General features: G+C 39.1%; 1 pseudogene; it reads right to left on the reverse strand.

The window, feature by feature from the left end:
• Positions 1–232: 232 nt before the first annotated feature.
• LOC101358157 (RNA polymerase II elongation factor ELL2 pseudogene) lies at positions 233–2,116 on the reverse strand (annotated as a pseudogene).
• Positions 2,117–12,901: the final 10,785 nt, after the last annotated feature.

Genomic DNA, 12,901 nt, shown 5'->3' on the forward strand with positions numbered 1-12,901 from the left:
AAAATCAAAATAAAATAAAAAAGTAAATGAACATAAAAGTAAAAGTAAACATAAAAGTAAAAATAATCATAAAATAAAAATAAATATAAAATAAAATAGAACAAAAATTAAAATAGTAATACTGAAAGTTTCAGTAAACAAAGTTTCATCCCTTGCAAATGTTGGAGCAAGTAATTTGGAATTTTCAATAAGTAAGCTTGCTTCTTCTGGTCCAGCCACAGTTCTAGTGCCATCACTCTACTTGCTTTTGGTCAAAATCACTTATTAATCTTTTAATGTGAGCCAGTTTGTTATAAAGATACTGGCACCTATCTTTTTCTGCATCAAAATTGGGATTACTCTGCTTCATCTTCTGATATTCTAGTGAGATTTCTTCACTAACATCTTGATATTCTTTTGTGCCTGGAGAAAGGTTCTTCCTCTTTGCATCAAGGTTAACAAATGGACTGGATAAAGTCAGCATCTTGGCTCGCAAGGCCTGATATTCATCATACTCTGCAATAAATTCCTGCGCATAGTGCTGACGTTGCTCAGAAGTGAGTATAGTGAAGTAGTTGGTCAAATCATCTGAGGGCCCAGATGTTGAGCAGCTTCTCTCAGAGACGGTGCAAAGCTTTTTAACTCCTTCACTGGAGTCTGACTTTGCACCTCTGTTTTGTCTTGTAGGATCTGCCTTCTGCGCCTCCACCCTTTCAGTATTACACTTTTGGTTCTTTGCTGGGTGTTCTATAAATTTGTATTTGAACTTCTCGTCAGATGTTGAATGGTTTTTCTCTATGAGCTTTGGATACTTCATCTGAATGGAAATAGAGGCTAACACTTCCACAGAAGTATGGTTACTCTGCTGGTGTTCAAAGATGCTACTATTCTGACAGAAAGTGTCATAATATGGATCTTCAGTCCTGGGCCCTTCTGAGGTGCTATAAGAACTGCAGTTAGAACTTACAGGCTGGGGAAAATTTGAAATGGGAAGGGAGGTTGAGGGCAGAGGTGGAGAGGTAGGGCTGGCTGTAGCTGCAGAAGATGGTGGGAGACCTGCAGCAGATTCTCCACTGGCGTTATTCAACTGAACGTTTGATGTTGACTGTGCTCTAGTTGTCAGATGGGATATTCTAACTTTTTTTTTCCTTAAAGGATCAATAAAATTCGAATTGAAAAGCTGTTTCTGAGGAAAAGTGCCATCTGTACTAGGACCTCTGGAAGATTCTGGATGATTGTTGGCAGTGGTATTCTGAGGTAGCTCTGCTTTTCTGGCAAGCACCAATTCCAATGACTGCCTGTCTGATTCACTGTACCCAGGCCAGTCTTTCTGCAGTTGTTTAAATGCATAATCCTTTAAAGTATAAGAAAAATTCCTAGGATTCAGAGTTGCCACTTGTTGAAGAATTTTTCCAAGGCAGTTCTTGTCTTTTTTAAGGATGCCATCTTTCTGTAGTTGAACAAGCAACTCGGGTTTCTTATAATCCCTCAATGCCAACAAATGAATCACCCTGTCCCGATATGGCCGCATGCGGACACTGTTGGCAATGCGTGACTTTCTAATGGTATGTGCAGGCTTAATGGGAGCTGTTTTTTTCGTCTCAGGCACTGGCGCTGTAATGGTTTGAGGTGCTTTCTGAATTGGTACTTTCTTCCTTACATACGGTTTTATGACTGTGTTCAATTTGTTGCAGGATTTCCCCTCTGCCTGGGCCACACTTTCGTGTGTCATGTTTGTTCTGCACACTGTCATTTTCTCTGGAATCAAGCCCTGGCAACTGAGCTGTGAGGGAGTATAACCTGAGTCAGTTTGCTGGGTATGGTCAACTCTGCCTGGATGATTGTCTTTACTTCCATCCGACAACCGGAAGTTAACATGGTATACATCAGCAGGTAAAGAATTTGAAGGGATTTCAATAAGCCCTTCAAGTCCTTGGAACTGAATAGAAGCTTGAGGAGGTGCTGTATTCTCGTAGTTCTGGTAAGAGTCAATTGCCTGGATGGTCGGGCCAGTAAGCTGCATGGGCAGCAAGGTGACATTGTCCTGCCCTGGCTCTATGTCGTTCACCAACTCCACTGTCACCTCTCCTTCCTGGTGTGCCACTGCCCCCACTACTCTGCCTCCAGAGGCTGTCATATAGTCATATCTGTAAAAATCAAAGTTCAAACAGTCAAATATTTAAGAAAATAACAACTTTCTTTGGGAAGAATTGTGTCTCTTACTGCTATTGTCTGTAAACTTGTAATTCTAAAAGATCGTGTCCTAATGGAACAAAGGAGAGAAGTGCCTGACTGACACAGAACCTGGGGAGGTAAAGGTGGGTGTAAGGATTGAATCACTTTTTCATTGTTCTTCCTTTCCCTTTTTTTTTTTTTGTTTCTCCTGAGGAGAAACTGTTAATCCAAACTGGGAAGTGGTAAATTATTCGCTGGGTTCAGTATATTAAAGCCATCTCCTCCAAGCGAATTCACTATCGAGCAGAGACCCTTGGTGGGAAGGTCAACAGGAGCGACAGGCTTTTGGAAACTTGAGGCAAAGGCTTCCACATGGCATGATTAGCATCAAGTCATCCTTACATTCACTCTGACATGCAGGCGGGCTGTTAGTCTTTCTGGGGGATGAGGCCGAGCCACAGGAGCCCTCATTTTATAGCTTAACACATTCTTTTGGGCTAATAGTGAACAAAAAAAATCAATATTTTAAAGGTGCCCATTTCTCTTTCTCAACTTTCTCACCATCACCAATGAGAGGAAGCAATTTCCATCTCCTCAACTTGCCACTTAAGCCCACTATTCTATTTCTTTGCACTCCTCCAGAATATCCTCAGCAAATCACAGGCTTATATGCCGGTGCTTAAGTGCAAAATTGCCCATAGTGAAAGAAATCTTGCAACTACACATGTTAGAGATATACAGTTTAGTCACAGCATGTACACAGATTACTGGGAATCAGTTTCAACCAATTTCACTCCCCAAGATAATTAGCTGCCATTTTCCCTCCTTACCCCCTCACATTCCTAGTCCATCTGATTCTCAAATTCTCCTACCTTGACTGATGGCATCACCTTCCACCTAGTCACACAAACAGAAAACCTCAGTGTCATCTTCTACTATTCCCTCAAACATACTTCTCATTAACTTCCATCCAAAACATCTAGGCAGTCACCAAATTTTCCGTTCATCCAACATATATTTATTGAACAGCCATCATGTGCCAGACAGTGTTCTAGGTACTGGGGATACTGTAATGAACAAAACAGAAACAAAAATCCCTGCTCTCCTGATGCCTGCATTCTTGTTAAGTTTTTCTGCTTAATGTCTCGATTCCATGCCTTTCTTTCCCATCCCATGGCCACTTCCTAATTGAGGCCCTGAACATCTTAGCCTATGTTATGCACTCTCCTCCTAACTTGTGCTTGCCTCTAGCCTTTTCCTGTTCTAAACCATCTTCCAAATTGCCAACAATGATTCCAGTCAACTTTGCTTTAACACATGTAAAGGTTCTCATCACTTCAAAGAATAAAATTAAAAGTCTTTGGCATGGCATACAAGACTTTTCTTATTCTGTCCCCAAACTTATTTCTAAAGGTTGTGCCATCTATCTATAAGCCACAAAGATCTGTTTGCTAATCCCTGAATATCCTCCAAGCTTGTTCCTACATCACAGCCCTGCACTGGGCGTTCCTAATGCTCTTCCCCCAGATCTGTGCTTGCATTGCTCCTTTACTTGATTTAGAGAGCCCTTGCAAGATCACTCTGTCTAAAATAGTGCCCTAAGGGCTCATTTTATTACCCCACTTTACTTTTCTTCATAGCACTTTTTACTACCTGAACTCATATTACATACATGTATTTGTCTTATGTAAGCCACCACCCCACCCCCCAGAATATGAGCTTAATGAGAGTTCAGATTTTGTCAGTTTTTTGCACTGCTGTTATCTTCAGTACCTAGAACAGTGCCTGGCACATGTGGTAAGCACTTGATACATATTCGTTGAGCAAAACACCACATTAATGCTGTCTACTTTCAAATCTCACTTGTGGTGGGTTCAGCCTGCTAAATTTCCACTCAACTTTAGAAACCCAGTTCAAATGTCACTTCATATATCAGATCTTCCTCTAGTCAAAACTAGTGTTTTCCTTCATTATAATCTCAGGGCACTTTGTATGACCTCTCTTAAAAACACTAAACCACACACTGCATCGTAATTACTCACATTTGTCTCTTCCACTAGAGTATGGCCTACATACATGGAGACTGCATTCGACTGAAATTTATGTAACCCTTCCTTTTTGTACCCACAGCCTCACTCTAGAAGTAGCAGGTACATAAGCAGAAGACACTCTCTAAATATTTGTTGAAAGAATGAATAATAGCACCTTTGCATTTTTCCCAGCAAAGATATATTACTGTCACATCAAGGGGTTCCATTCAGTCTGTGAATGTCAGAGAGATGTTCTGTTACTCTTTAAGATTTTTTCATGTTCCTGTGAACTTCACAGTATATTTGTATAAAAAAGAGTGAAAACACTGATGCAGAGAGAACATAAAATACTTCCTCAGAAAACCAATGAACCACCGAAACACATTCAGCACTGCAGTGTTCTAATGTACACACAAATGCTTTGTTTGATTCTTCTTGGAGATTTCCAGTAGACACAGTTAGAAATGATCTATCCTTTAGTATTTTTATCTCTGCAACCTTTGGGAAATTAAAATATTCCCAAGAGAATCCTATTCCCAGTGGAAACGATAATAACAAAATAAATACCTTAGCAAGAGTCGGCAGGGGGGAGAGCATTACAACAAAAAATAAAAAATGTTATTGATAGACATAAAAAAAAAGATTTGACAACATGGTCCCTGAGAAGAAAACTGAATATTATAAGGCTGTGAACTATTTCCAAATTACTACATACACTTAATATAATTACAATAAAATTTGAACAGGGTTTTTTGTTTGAATCTGTCTAAATTATTCTAAAATTCAACTGTAAGAAGAACTAAGATAATTTCACAAAGAACAACAATGGGAAACTATCCCTACCTGATATTATACCATAAACTACAATAATTACAGAGTAAAGAACTAGCTAGCATAAGAAGAGATTGAAAATGAATGGATATCTGAGCTAAAGATCCCAGACATTTAATAGATGATAAACAAGGTATCAGGAATCAATGTAGAAAGTATAGCTCATTACATGAACACTGCTGAAGACAAGTTTTCAACATTTTGGCAAAAATATCAAATTGGTATCTCCCTGTATAATACATAATAGAACGAATCCCAGATGTATCAAAGAGTTAAAGATAAAAATGGAAGCACAAGACAACAAAAGACTTAAAATTTAAGAGTAACAGCAATAATCACATAGGGAAACATGATTATATTTGACAGCATACAAAATTTTATCACATTAAGCCCATAAATTAGTTTCAGAGTAAGGAAAGCTGAGGAATAATATGAGATTTCACTGTTTGAAGGCACATAGACTATTGGATCATGCCATGATTGTGACCTAAACTAGTACTGCTGAAGTTATTTGTTTGCATGGGCCTTAAGAAAATGTAACTGATCAAATTATTGAATACTATCCTAAATTTCGGATTAAGTGTGTGGCAATAATAAGTTGTAGTCTAACAAAATACATAAAATTTGATTTCTCTTCTAAATGGCCTAGCTTGTCACATTGTTACTACCACGGAATAGCTGTTTAATTCCCAAAGCACTGTCGGTATGGATGAGAATAACAAGTAGAATGTCTCCACAACTAATCTATTTTGAAAGGTTATTGGATCACTGCTGTCCCATTTTGCCAAGCCACTCATAATTCCACCTGGCTCTCCAGCAAAAGCTGAAGTAGTTAAAATGACAAAATATTATTATTATTAATCAATCTACCTTAAAGTGATATACCTAGTTCCCAGTCAAATAACGCTTCAACCAGTTTGAATCATTACCCTAGGCAATCTTCAAATCTCTGGCGGTCTGGCCTAGGTTAGTACCACCTCTACCGTTTCTCACCTATCCATTGTTCCTGGTCATCATCCAAGTCACGAATACCAAGAGAGCTCTAATCTCTTCTCCATATATCTTCACACTGCTCTGAACTTCCTATGCTACGTAACCAACAACATTCCCACTCTTCTAGAACTCTGACATCACAAATAGCCACCTCCTCTCACCTTAAAGTGATACAGCTTTCCCCAAGGATTCTACTTTATCTGCAACCCTCTCAAAATGAGTCGACCTATTCTCTCAGACTTTTTGTACCTCAGGGTTGGGAAGTGGGAACATTTTCTTCCTTCCTTTCTAGTGATATCATGAGAAGAATAATTTGTCATTCATTCACTGATGGAGTAGTAGTCAAGGGCTATGGCTGTTAACCAAAAGGTTGGCAGTTCGAATCTACCAGGCGCTCCTTGGAAACTCTATGGAGCAGTTCCACTCTGTCCTATAGGGTCGCTATGAGTTGGAATCAACTCGATGGCAACAGGTTTGGTTTTTTGTTTTTTTTTTTAAATTTTTGGTTCATAAAGGTACCTCTTTCTCTGAGGCACAAACCATCTGGCTATAACCCTTAAGCCATCAGACTCCTGAGCCTGGTCTACTCTCTCCGGCTTCTCTCACATCAGTTTTCACCGAGCTCTGTAGGCTCCAGCCACACTAACCTTCAGTTGATTTATAAAATGTTACCAGCCTCATTCTTGTCTTGAGGCCTGTGTATATGCTCTTCTCACAGTAGCAATGTTGCTCCCTCCCAATCTGCTTCCCAAGCCTAGACAAATAACTCTCTCTGCTTAACAAGCCACTACTCATCCTCCTAGTCCCAGATTATATACTCTTAATAAAGCCTCTGTATTAATCACGGACCCAGCAGGCAACTAATGACATGTCCAAATTAGGAGAATTAAAGGAAAGTTTAATTAAAAATTGTAAAAAGATATGGGCACATTTTAGGGAAACTTCCAGAGACATTGCAGTACCCTAGGGCTTCAGAAAAGAAAGGTGATCCAACAGAATGTGGAAATTATTGATCAATAACATTAATATCATATGCAACTGTACATCGACAGGGAACTTCCAGAAATTCAAACCAGATTCAGAAGACAATGTGGAACCAGGGATATCATTGCTAATGTCAGATGGATCCTGGCTGAAAGCAGAGAATACCTAAAAGATGTTTACCTGTGTTTTACTGACTATGGAAAGGCATTCGACTGTGTGGATCATAACAAATTATGGATAACATTGCAAAGAATAGGAATTCCAGAAGACTTAACTGTGCTCATGAGAAACCTGTACATAGATCAAGAGACAGTCGTTCAAACAGAACAAGGGGACACTGTGTGGTTTAAAGTCAGGAAAGGTGTGTGTCAGGGTTGTATTGTTTCACCATATTTATTCAATCTGCATGCTGAACAAATAATCTGAGAAGCTGGACTGTATGAAGAAGAACGTGGCATCAGGATTGAAGGAAGACTCATTAACAACCTGCGTTATTTAGATGACACAACCTTGCTTGCTGAAAGTGAAGAGGACTTGAATCACTGACTGGTGAAGATCAAAGACTACAGCCTTCAGTATGGATTATACCTCAACATAAGAAAACAAAAATCCTCAGAACTGGACCAATAAGCAACATCATGATAAATGGAGAAAAGATAGAAGTTTTCAAGGATTTCATTTTACTTGAATCCACAATCAACAACCCCTGGAAGCAGCAGACAGGAAATCAAAAGACGCATTGCATTGGGCAAATCTGCTGCAAAAGACCTCTTTAAAGTGTTAAAAAGCAAAAGTGTCAATTGAGGACTAAGGTGCACTTGACCAAAGCCATGGTCTCTTCAATCACCTCAGACGCATGTGAAAGCTGGACGATGAATAAGGAGGACTGAAGAAGAATTGATGCCTTTGAATGACGGTATTGGTGAAGAATACTGAATATGCCATGGACTTCCAGAAGAACGAACAAGTCTGTCTTGGAAGAAGTACAGCCAGAGTGCTCCTTGGAAGCGAGGATGCCAAGACCAAGTCTTACATACTTTGGACATGTTATCAGGAGGGACCAGTACCTGGAGAGGGACTTCATGCTTGGTAAATTAGAGGGTCAGAGAAAAAGAGGAAAACCCTGGAGATGGATTCGCACAGTGGCTGCAACAATGGGCTCAAGCATAACAATTGTGAGGATGGTGCAAGACCAGGTAGCATTTTGTTGTGCTGTACATAGGATTGCTATGAGTCAGAACTGACTCCATGGCATACAAACAACAACAGGGCTAGAAACACTCCTAGGCCAGGAGAGAAGAGGGAGGGAGAAAATCATGTAGCAAGAGTGAGATGGAAAAGTGCAGTGACCTATGTCAGAAATGCAGTGACCCATGACAGTGACCTATGATATAACCAGCCCAAGACAGCAGTGCTTGGAGGTAGCTGGAGGGATAACTAGCCCTCCCTTCTTGTCCTCCCTTCCTCTAATCTGCAAGAGTATGCCCATTGCCCAAACCCAATCAGAAGTCAGAAACATTGAGCAGATCTTCACTGATCCCCCAGAAATCAAATAAGTTTTCTCTCTTAACCACTGTAGAACCCTCTATCTATCTACCTATATATCTGTCTATCTATAATCTATCAATCTATCTACCTATTTATTTTAAGAAAAGCAAATATTTACCTAGTCTCTTAAGTTACAAAGGCCTTTCCTGGATTTTAAATTCTTAAAAGGAAGAGACTATGACTTCTGTATATAGTAATATATATACCTCAATATTGTAGTTCCACGAGTACAAATTTATGACAACACACACATTTCTTTTGGAACATATATGACAGTAGTCAATAAAAAAGTCCTCCATAGCACCGCAGAACATCTTAACAACATTAATGGTTTTGATAGGCAATGTCTCCACTAAAGTTTGAAAACACAGGCTTACATTGTACTACATTCATGCTTCTGGTCCATGCTTCTCAGTTTCTACATGCACTGGTTCAAGATGAAATTATTCTTCAGGCAACTTTGTAATGCTTCTCATTCAGCATTTGTCTTAGAGAATAATCTCTTCTACATACTCCAATTTTTCTCTCAAATCTGCAGCAATACTTTGAGATGTTTCTCTGAGAATATAATGAAAGTTAGTCCACAAAGCCCCTTAGAAAGGTCCTCATTTTAAACTAGCACATGCGGTATGACTGATTCAGTACTTACCTTGTGAAGAAACGACTTCAAGGAAAGATTCAGCAGCTCCCACCATCCTATCTCCCAGAAACTTTCTTGTACTTAAACGTTGAGGTCCTTCCTACTTCTACAGCCATGTTGTAACTTGCTTTGGAATTGTCTGGCTAAATAGAGAGCGAGAGAATGTGTTCAGTCTCAAGACCATCCAAGAGCCTGAGACTGTAGCTATTCTGTCTGCTGACTGATCGCCTCAACACTGATGGCCATTCAGCTACCAAGCCTCTCTTTAAATGATGTCCCTTTCACATAAAACACATAGAGACTTTTAACTTTTGATTTCTCCCTGAATAGTCTTGTCGCCAAAGTCCTTTCCACTCAGAACAGAACATTCTAAATACAAATATTTCTCAAAACGCTGATTATGGTTCTAAAAATGCCTCCTTGCTAAGTAAAATGCCATTAGGAATGCACCTTTCACAATCAAGTAATAATGCTAACTAGGCTGGCCTGGTCCATTATCAGATGGCATTCTAGCAACAGGTGGCACTCAATGTGCTTGTCCAGTAAAGCCCAGCATGCAGGTGGCCAATTGGGTTTTTATAATAGGGTTCTCTAATTGTTTTTAGCAACCAAGACTACACATGGGAAAGGGACTCTAAACAATGACTCAATTCGGTTAGCACAAGTGATAACCTTTGAGTATAGTTTAATCTTTTGGACTTTGGTCCCACAACCACTTTAATATCATATTTCCCTATATTACAGTTCATTTGTGAGCTTTCATGCATCTTCAGAAAAATAGCTTGTAATAAATACTTTGACACTCTCTCTTATTATTGATGCTTTCAATTTGAGATTACATCTAACCAGGCTAGTGTTGTTGTTGTTAGGTGCCATAGAGTCGTTTCCCACTCAAAGGTACCCCGTGTACAACAGAACAAAACACTGCCCGGTCCTGCGCCATCCTCACAATCGTGGTTATGCTTGAACCCTTTGTTATAGCCACTGTGTCAATCCATCTCATTGAGGGTCTTCCTCTTTTTCGCTCTCTACTTTACCAAGCATGATGTCCTTCTCCAGGGACTGGTCCCTCCTGATAACATGTCCAAAGTATGTGAGACGAAGTCTCACCATCATCGCTTTCAAGGAGCACTCTGGCTGTACTTCTTCCAAGACAGATTTGTTCGTGCTTCTGGCAGTCCATGGTATTGTCAATATTCTTCACCAACACCATAATTCAAAGGCATCAATCCTTCTTCACTCTTCCTTATTCATTGTCCAACTTTCCCATGCATATGAGGCAATTGAAAATACCATGGCCTGGGTCAGGAGCACCTTAGTCCGCAAAGTGACAAGTTTGTTTTTTAAGATTTTAAAGAGGTCTTTTGCAGCAGATTTGCCCAATACAATATGTTGTTTGATATCTTGACTGCTGCTTCCAGGAGTTGTTGATTGTAGATTCAAGTAAAATGAAATCCTTAAAAACTTCAATCTTTTCTCCATTTATCAGGATGTTGCTTATCGGTCCAGTTGTGAGGATTTTTGTTTTCTTTATGTTGTGCAATCTATACTGAAGGCTATAGTCTTTGATCTTCAGTAAGTGCTTCAAGTCCTCTTTGCTTTCAGCAAGCAAGGTTGTGTCATCTGCATAACACAGGTTGTTAATGAGTCTTCCACCAATCTTGATGCCACATTCTTCTTCACAGAGTCCAGCTTCTCGGATTATTTGCTCAGCATACAGATTGAGTAAGTATGGTGAAAGGATACATCCCTGACACACATCTTTCCTGACTTTAAACCACAAAGTATCCCCTTGGTCCATCCAAATGACTGCCTCTTGGTCTATGTACAGATTCCGAATGAGCACGATACTCTGGAATTCCCATTCTTCCAAATGTTATCCATAATTTGTTGTGATCCACACAGTCAAATGACTTTGCATAGTCAATAAAACAGTTTATCTTTCTGATATTCTCTGCTTTCAGCCAAGATCCATTTGACATCAGTAATGATATCCCTGCTTCCATGACCTCTTCTAAATCTGGCTTGAATTTCTGGCAGTTCCCTGTCAATGTACTGCTGCAACCACTTTTGAATGATTTTCAGCAAAATTTTAATTGTATGTGATGTTGTTCGATATTTTCTGCATTCTGTTGGATCACCTTTCTTGGGAATAGGCATAAATATGGATGTCTTCCAGTCAGTTGGCCAAGTAGCTGTCTTCCAAATTTCTTGGCATAGCCAAGTGAGCACATCCAGTGCTGCATCCAGGCTAGTAGAACTTGTTAAAAATAAAGGGAGGGGGGGATGTATTCAAATAATTTTGGAAGGTAGCTGTATGTGATAAATTAATGTTAAACTGGTGTTTTTATCCACTGAATTGGCCCCTCACATTAGTGGTGAACAGTTTCTTTCACTGAGCATTATGTTTTCAAGGTTCATCCACGTTGTAGCATGTATCAATGCTTCATTTCTTTCCTTTTTTTTTATCATATTGGTGGTAGTTTTATTTGCTCTTTTTTATTGTGGTAAAATACTCATAATCTAAAATTTACCATTGTAAACATTTTGACATGTACAAGCGGTATTTTGGTGTTCAGGGGTATTTAGAATATTCACAATGTTGTGCACCCATCACCACTATCTAGTTCCAGAACTTTTTCATCACCCCCAAAGGAGAACCCTGCACCATTAAGCAGTCACTCCCCACTCCCACCTCCCCCAGCCTGACTGCATTCCGTCTCTATGGATTTCCTTATTTTGGATATTTCTTATAAATGTTATCATATAATATGTTGCTTTTGGTGTCTGGCTTTTTTTACTTAGCATAATGTTTTCAAGATTCATCCACGTATCAGTACAACATTCCTTTTTATGGCTGAATAATATTCCATTGCATGGAGATACTACATTTTGTTTATTCATTCATCTGTTGGTGGACATCTGCACTGTTTCCACATTTTGGCTATTCTGAATAATGCTGCTATGAATATTTGTGTGCAAGTTGTTGTATGCACATGTGTTTCCATTTCTCTTCAGAATATATGTAAAAGTGAAATTTCTAGGTCATATGGTAGTTCTGTGTGTAACTTTTTGAGGAACCACCAAAGTGTTACCCATAGCAGCTGCAACATTTTACATTCCCATCGGCAGTGTGTAAGGATTCCAATTTCTCCACATCCTCACCAAGACTTATTATCTGTCATTTTGATTATAGAAGTCCTAGTAGGTGTGAAGTAATATCTCATTATGATTTTGATTTGTATTTTCCTGATGGCTAACGATGTCAAGCATCTTATTCATGTGCTTATTGGCCATTTGTATATCTATTCAAATCCTTTGCCCATATTTTAGCTGGGTTATTTGTGTTTTATTATTGAGTTGTAAGAATATTTATATATTGTAGATTAAAGTCTCATATCAGATAAAAGATTTGAAAAAATATTCTACCATTCTTTTTTTTAAAAAACACGATAGGCCAAGTTACTTCTTAGTAAAAATAATACATCATGTCAATAAATGTTTAAACCAAATTCTTTTTTTTTATTGTTGTGCTTTAAGTGAAAGTTTATAATTCAAGTTAGTCTCTCACACAAAAATACATACACACATTGTTATGTGACCCTAGTTGTTCTCCCTACACTGTGACAGCACACTCCTCCTTTCCACCTTGGATTTCCCGCGTCAATTCAACCAGCTCCTGACCCTCTCTGCCTTCTCATCTCGCCTCCGGACAGGAGCT

Source organism: Trichechus manatus, unplaced genomic scaffold (genome assembly GCF_000243295.1).
Source record: "Trichechus manatus latirostris isolate Lorelei unplaced genomic scaffold, TriManLat1.0 scaffold00079, whole genome shotgun sequence".
NCBI lineage: Eukaryota > Metazoa > Chordata > Mammalia > Sirenia > Trichechidae > Trichechus > Trichechus manatus.